Below are 9,116 nucleotides of genomic sequence, written 5' to 3'. Positions count from 1 at the left end.
CATGTCTAGTAAGGACATATGGGGCATCTCCCCTCCTAATAAAAATCTAATAAAACTACGATCGGTTAAAGTATCTACCCGATCATTTATTTCAATAGTACACAATAACTCTATACACCATTCTCTATATACAGGTCTACGCATGTTGAATAAACGTACCCAATCACTAAAAGTAGAATTACCATACCTTTAAGTAAGTAATTCCCTGATTGGCTCGGCCAATTTCACTACCTCTAATGGTGCCCAATCTATAATTCTGGGTACCTCAACATTATTAGACACAAGGTTGTGCAGGTTCTTTTGATATTTTGGATAGTCTATCCAATATCTATCAAATCTCAAATTCGGATGTAAATCTGCCTCATGAATGTTTGAATATGAAACAATTGGGTGAGGCATATCTTGTCAGTATTGGTTATTAATTTCCTGTTGATTTGCATCTTCCGGAGGAGCATTGCGAGCCTGGCATGAAGATTCACCCCTTTCAGTCTGCAAAATATATCAAACACGATTTTTGTGCATCCAAATATGCATTAGTTTTAGCAAAATCATAAATATAAACAATTACAATGACATGTTTAATCCATATTAAACTCTATACACATTTTTAAAATATTAACAATTCTACATTTTTACAAATATACTTTTACAAAAATGTATACAAAGTTTCTTTGCATTTAACTTCTAAAACATGTCAAAAATAATCATTATAACAATTAAACAAGTTCCTCATGGCATTCATATCAATTAAATCAAGTTCATGCAATTTTGGTTCAAAAAGTCCACTTTAATCTTCATAAATCATGTTTAGGATTAAAGTTTTGATCATTTAGCAACCTAAAAATGTTTCACTACTCAATTTAGTATAAACTAACAACAAAATTCGGCCATAACCTGTTTATATCAAAAATCCCTAATTTTGCTCAAGAACACAAACCCTAGATTATTGAAAAATTGAAGTTCAAAGCTTCTAATCATGTTAAATAGCATCAATCTAGGTTATACAAGCATAATATACAAACAATTGAAGCATTATTACACTAGAAAGCATCAAAATCGAATTATGTATGAAATTGTTCAAGAACACTAAAATTCGGATTAAATGGTGTTTAGGTGTAGAAATTTACCGATTTCCTTGAGTAATTCCTTGATAATAGTCTCCTCATTGTGATTTTATGAAAGATTTGATGAAAAATGGTGAAAAATTGCGAATTTGGGCGATTTTTCGTGGGTTTTTTTCACAGAGAAATGTGTATGTATGTGTACAAACTGGTCTGTTCGACCAGTTTTATATTTTTTCTGGGTTTTTTGACCTCCGCGAGTGCGGTGGTGGGCCCGTTTAAATCACCGCGAGTCGCGGTAGTTTTTTTTATTTTTTTAATATTTTTTTAATAATAACTTAGCTTTATAAAACATAAAATTAATTTAAAAATTAAAATTTTGTTTCTTTTTAGGATGAGGGCGTTTCGGATCGATGTCCTAGTCCGTCCCTCGACAAAATTTTAAAATTTATCAATTCAAAGCGCGATTTTAAAAGCAAAGAATTTTGGGTTTTTTAATGTTTTTGGCATACTTTAATTCAATAAGATTAAAAATAATGATAATAAAAGTTCTCGTCCCTCCCTCGGGTAAAGCAATTTCGGTTCAACGACCTAGTCTTCAACTCACGATGAATTTTAAAAATCATATTTTTAACTTAGCGAAATAAAGTAAATTTTTTTGTTTTTAAATTCACACCAAACTTAAATTTAAAATGCATAAAATTAAAAATTCATATTTTAAAAATTAAAAATTCACACCAAACTTATATTATATTTTTGTTTTTATACATACAAACTTATATTAAAAATATTAATTTTTCAAATATTTACAATTTTAAAGAAGTTTACAATATTAATTTAATATTTATATATTAATTTTAAAAACATGGTAAAAATAAAATTAAAAATCTTTTTGGTCTTTTATCCCACTTTAATCAATCAAATATTATCAAAAATATACGCCCCTCTTTTCGGTAAAGTAATTTCGGTTCCATGACCTAATTTAACTCATGACGAATTTTTGAAATATTTTTGGTTGATTGATTAAAGATATTTATACCTTAAGAATAAACGTTAAATTTTGCAGTGATGTAATAATTTTTTGTATGATATCAATAATTTCGGTCGCAAGACCTAATTTTATTGAATACCAATTTAATACTTTATAGCGAACAAATTAGCGTTTATTATCAAAAGGTTAAAAATAAAAATAAAAATAAAAACTGTACAAACTTACCTGTGAAATATATTTCTTAGTGATATGCTCTAGCCCAGTCATAAGATAGTCGGACAAATTGGTTTTCCATGGCTACATAGGCGTAATCTCGAGCATTTAACGTTTTTTCTTCTAAACATATGAACGGTCCGTCTCTGCATAAAGTAATAAATTCGGTATTTGAATAGGTTTGATTATTTGAACATTTACCTTCGTGTGACCATTTTCCGCATTTGTGACATTTTTCAAGGTGTCGTACTCTTCTTTTCGCTGCGGATTTTGATTTTCCTTTACCAAATTGTAACTTATTATCTTCGCATCTGGATTCTTTTCTTACTCCGTCCAATTTACCTCTGATTAATGATACTATTTCACTTGGAAGTGTGTCATTATTACGTTTAGTGATCAAAGCGTGTAGCATTAGACCATGGTTTAATTCACAGGAAGTCTTCATTTCGAAAAACCTAAAAAAAAAAAAAAAAATTTCAGAATGGGGGGAGAAGACTAGTTCTTTAGGGTCTGCTAGGGAAAGACCATTCGGGATCCATTTTCAAGAACTACACGAAAACAGAAAATCTAACTCTAACAGAAATACGTATTATCCTTTAAAGACTTGATTCTCCCCACACTTATTTAGCTGTGGTATCGAAATTGTGATTAACTTCGTTGTCAACTTCCATCGGGCTATCTATGTAATGTTTAACTCTGTGACCATTAACCTTAAATTCAATCCCATTTGAATTTATCAATTCTACTGTTCCGTATGGGAAAACTCTTTTAACTATGAATGGTCCAGACCATCTTGAATTCAATTTTCCAGGAAATAGCTTGAATCGTGAATTGAAAAGAAGAACTCTGTCTCCTTCTTTAAATTCTTTTGAACTTCTGATTCTTTATCATGCCATTTCTTCGTTCTTTCTTTATAGATTAACGAATTTTCGTATGCTTCTTGTCTTAATTCTTCTAATTCGTTTAATTGACTTAATCGTAGACGTCCAGCTTCATGTAAATCAAGATTACATGTCTTCAAAGCCCAAAATCCTTTGTGTTCAATTTCTACTGGATGATGACATGCTTTTCCGTAAACTAGTCTAAAAGGTGTGGTTCCAATTGGAGTTTTATAGGCTGTTCTAAAAGCCCAGAGTGCATCCTTCAATTTAATGGACCATTCCTTCGGATTTGATCCTGCGGTTTTCTATAGAATACGTTTTAAAGCTCGGTTGGTATTTTCAACTTGTCCACTTGTTTGTGGATGATAAGCAGTGGAGATTTTATGAGTTACTCCATATCTTTTTAGAACTTTCTCAAGTTGATTATTACAAAAATGAGTACCCCGATCACTTATTAAAGCTTTCGGTGTTCCAAACTTTGCAAAAAGACGTTTTAAAAAGTTGACTACAACTCGTGCATCGTTAGTTGGAAGAGCTTGTGCTTCCGCCCATTTAGATACATAATCAATGGCAACGAGAATGTATAGATTATTATGAGATTTTGGAAATGGACCCATAAAGTCAATACCCCAAATGTCAAATACTTCACATACTTGAATGACATTTTATGGCATTTCATCACGTTGACTTATTTTTCCGGCCCTTTGACATGCATTACAGGATTTGTAAAGAAGGTGTGCGTCTTTGTAAATTGTAGGCCAATAGAATCCAGCATCGTAAACTTTTCTTTCTGTTAGTTGAGGCCCATAATGACCTCCTGTTGGTCCTGTGTGACAATGGTTTAAGATTTTACTAGCTTCATCTCCGAATACACATCGGCGTATTATTCCATCGGGACAACTTTTAAACAAATGTGGATCTTCCCAGAAATAGTGTTTTATATCACTAAAGAATTTCTTTCGTTTTTGGTTCGATAATCCTTTTTCAAGGAATCCACATACTAAGTAGTTTGCATAGTCTGCAAACCATGGAATTTTATTATAATCTATCTTCAATAGATATTCATCAGGAAAGTTGTCTTGTATGGCCGATTCATTTAGAACTTCTAATTCGAGATTTTCAAGACGAGAAAGATGATCAGCTGCGAGATTTTCTGCTCCTATTTTATCTCGGATTTCAATATCGAACTCTTGTAAGAGTAAGATCCAACGGATTAATCTTGGTTTAGTATCTTGTTTCGAAAATAGGTATCTAAGAGCAGAATGGTCGGTATAGACCACCGTTTTTGCTAGAACGAGATATGAACGAAAGTTGTCAAAAGTAAAGACAATAGCAAGGAGTTCTTTTTCAGTAGTTGTGTAATTAGTTTGTGCTCCTTGTAACGTCTTACTAGCATAATATATAGGTTGAAATCATTTTTCAATCCTTTGTCCTAAAACGGCTCCCATTGCAAAATCACTTGCATCGCACATAAGTTCAAATGGTAGATTCTAATTTGGTGTTATCATAATCGACGCATTAGTGAGTTTTTCTTTAAGAATATTAAAAGATTTGATACATTCATTTGAAAAGATGAATGGAGCATCCTTTTCTAGGAGTTTATTCATAGGAGTGGCAATTTTAGAAAAATCTTTTATGAAACGTCGGTAAAAACCGGCATGCCCTAGAAAACTCCTAACTCCTCTAACATTGGTGGGATGTGGAAGTTTAGCAATTACATCTACTTTAGCTCTATCCACTTCAATTCCTTCCTTTGAAATTTTATGACCAAGAACGATGCCTTCTTTAACCATGAAATGGCATTTCTCTCAATTAAGTACTAGATTTGATTGTTCACATCTAATAAGCATTCGTTCAATATTAACTAGACATGTTTCAAAAGTATCCCCGAAGACTGAAAAGTCATCCATGAAAACTTCCATGCATTCTTCTATCATGTCGTGAAAAATCGCCATCATGCACCTTTGAAAGGATGCAGGGGCGTTGCTGTAGAGACCCGTCCTAATCCATCCGGACGAAGTCCATATCGATTACAAACGATTCACAACAGTTGATTACATCGCGAGGTAATTGACCTCTATATGATAAATTTTACAAACATTGCATTCGTTTTTAAAAGACAAACTTTCGTTACATCGACAGTTGACAGGCATGTAAAGCATTTCATAATATATCCAAATATAATTGACTTAATAATAATCTTGATGAACTCAACGACTCGAATGCAACATCTTTTGAAATATGTCATGAATGACTCCAAGTAATATCTCTAATATGAGCAAATGCACAGCGAAAGATTTCTTTCGTACCTGAGAATAAACATGCTTTAAAGTGTCAACCAAAAGGTTGGTGAGTTCATTAGTTTATCATAAAGAATCATTTCATAATTTTAATAGACCACAAGATTTCATACTTCCATTTCTCATAATCATACGTCCCACGTATAGAGACAAAAATATCATTCATATGGATTGAACACCTGGTAACCGACATTCACAATATGCATATAAGAATATCCCCATCATTCCGGGATCCTCCTTCAGACATGATATAAATTTCGAAGTACTAAAGCATCCGGTACTTTGGATGGGGCTTGTTGGGCCCGATAGATCTATCTTTAGAGTTCGCATCAATTAGGGTGTCTGTTCCCTAATTCTTAGATTACCAGACTTAATAAAAAGGGGCATATTCAGTTTCGATCATTCAACCATAGAACGTAATTTCGATTACTTGTGTCTATTTCGTAAAACAGTTAAAAAAGTTGCGCATGTATTCTCAGCCCAAAAATATAAAGGGTAAAAAGGTAAATGAAACTCATGCATATAAATATTGAAAACAGTTAATAAAGTATTTGCATGTATTCTCAGCCCAAAATGTATATAAAAAGGGAATAATGAAACTCACACTACTGTATTTTGTAGTAAAAATACATATGACGACATTGAACAATGCAGGGTTGGCCTTGGATTCACGAACCTATATCATTTGTATATTGGTTAATACACATAATTGTAATTGAGAAATTATATATATATATAATTTGTTATTAATAAAATACTTGTTATACTATATGTTATTTAGATGAATTTGATATATTTAGTTCATATGCTTCGTATAACTATTATTTACTATAAATGATAAAACTGTATTTTTAAAGTTTAATATATAATTATATATTAATTGCTATCTTTTACATATAGCTTAATTATTATCTCTTTAATAATAAAATATAGTGTAAAAATATCTATTTGTAATAACGTTAATAGTTTTAATGATAACAGTATAATAATGTTAGTCATGATATTAAGTTTAATAATACAATACTAATAACCATATTAATAATAATAATGATAGTATTAATAATAATACTATAATGATAATAATAATAATAATAATAATAATAACTATATTACTAATATTATTAATCATAATAACATTAATAATATACATATCTTAATAGTAACCCTAATCATAATAATATTAATACATATTTTAGTAACAATATCTATGTTTCATAAAGGATACAATTTAACAATAATCATCATATTAATAATACTTATAGCAATAATAATAATACTAAATACATTCTAATGTTAGTATCAATAATTATAATGATAATAGTACTAATAACTATATTAATAATAATAATAATAACAATCATAATAATAATTCTTAAAATACATAATAATAATAATAATATTACTAATACTTGATTAATAATAATAATAATAATAACAATAATAATAATAATGATAGAAATAAATAAACAAATATAAAAGAGTGTACCCTTCTCTAAAAAGAATTGCCCATGGCAGGACTCGAACCCGAGACCTCTTGCTCACCCTCATCATACCCAACCACTGGACCATTTCATTTTCTCTGGTTAAACTCCCATATCATTTAATTTTAACCCCTTTATTCGTCTGTTTCTTTCCCTCTTCTTTTACAAAAAAAATGACCTGGCCGAGGATTGAACCTGCGACCACTAGAATACCCATTAACACTCCTACCATCAGACTGTTTCTGCATTACTGAATGATACCCTCATCCATCAATATTTAAACCGTATAATTAGTTATCTATTCTTTCTTCATCATCATCGTTTACAAATCATCATCATAATACATTCACTTAGTGATCATCATCATTCTGTAACATCATCATCATCTTATCATCATCATAATCATCGTAACCCATTTTCATCATAATACATCCATGATCATCATCTTCGTTGTTACTAACTTCTCAGCTCGATATCCTTTGTCCCAACCGAAACATTTAGTAGTTGAATCTAGGCCCAATAACATCTAGTCAATATTATAAGTCCATCTAGGATTAAATGGCCCAATGATGATGGGAAATAAATTTAGTCGATTATCACAACAGATGATCTTGTGTTCGTCAAAATAAAAAAAAATAAAAAACAAAAAAAACGAAGTAATAGCCGTCACTTATCATCACCGTTGCTTTCATCATCCTCCATCTTCATAAGTTGCCAACATTACCGTTCTCTAATCTTCATACATATCATCATCATCATCATCGACACAATCACACATCATCATCATCATTATTCTTCGTTGCAATAGGAAAACAGATGGACAGCAACAGTAGCAGTTGACGATGGTTTGGGTAGTGATAGTGTTCAAACCGAAACAGTAGCAGCGAGCAGCAAAGCAGCAGCAGGTATACAGTGGTTGTATTGTGATCGATGGTGGTGTTGGTTGTTTTGTTTTAACCGGTCCAGAAGCAAAAATAGTAGCAGTCCTCGTAAAAGTAATTGATTCAACGATGGGGTTCGAACATGAATGTAGCAGAAATTATAAGATGATAGAGGAGTTGTTCTTGGTCACGGTTCAACAACAACAAATGGGTTTTGAAAATCGAACAGCAGCAGACCCGTATAACACTATATGAGGTTTGCAGGTGATTTAAATAGGTGGTTGTCGGACAGCAGTTGATAGCCAGAAGTGTGGTGAATGTGGTGATGTTTGGAGGTTGATGGTGGTGGCTGCTTGGTTGGTGGTTCCCGGATAACAGAAAAGGAAACAAGAGAGATGGTGTGAGTGTGTAATTATATGTACATGTATGTATGTTTATATATAAAATCTATAATCTGTGGTTCATGAATTGAAAAAGAATCCAATAATCAAACAGTACTCAATAGTGTCCAACAATATAGCAGCCAGAGTCTTTGTTTGGTTCTACCGACGCTTTATCACGGATGGTCATATCCTGACCATTGCTAAACAGTTAATACATAGAAGTCTTTCTAATAAATCCCAAATCTTTAGATTAAATATATTTAATTATTTCCATCATTACCTGTTTGAAACCTAATCAAAAAGATTCGAAAATTATTTATTTTCTGTTCCAATTTATATGTACGGAGTACAAAAACTTAAATTGAAAAGGTAAAAAAAAATATTTATCAAAACTATTATCTTTGCTATCAAATTTTGGAACAACTTTTATTTTAAAACTCCATATATATAGATTAGAGCTATTTTAAGAATAAATAAACGTCAACCGAAAGTTACAGACATTTACAATTTAAGTTCAAAATTAATTATAATTAATATACACTATGTATATATATAAACAGTTTTAAATAACAAAATTTACTACGCAAATAAATATATATTAAATAATTAGATTAAATATAACAATATATATATATACAAGTAATATACATATATTATATATAAAATAATAGTTTTTAATACAATGTATTTTATTTTACATATTTATTTATAATAATAAATATATTTAATAGTTTATTAATGTTCATGTTATTATATATATATATATATATATATACACATATATTTATATATACAAATATTTACATATATCCATATATTTCCAAGCAATGGTTCGTGAATCATCGGGAACAATCAAAAGGTAATTGATTATATAAACACAACATTACAGACTTTGCTTATCGTGTCGAAATCAATAAAGATTAAG

Source organism: Rutidosis leptorrhynchoides, chromosome 2, assembly GCF_046630445.1.
Source record: "Rutidosis leptorrhynchoides isolate AG116_Rl617_1_P2 chromosome 2, CSIRO_AGI_Rlap_v1, whole genome shotgun sequence".
In the NCBI taxonomy this organism is placed as follows: Eukaryota; Viridiplantae; Streptophyta; class Magnoliopsida; order Asterales; family Asteraceae; genus Rutidosis; species Rutidosis leptorrhynchoides.
Note: the sequence above shows the minus strand (reverse complement) of the source record.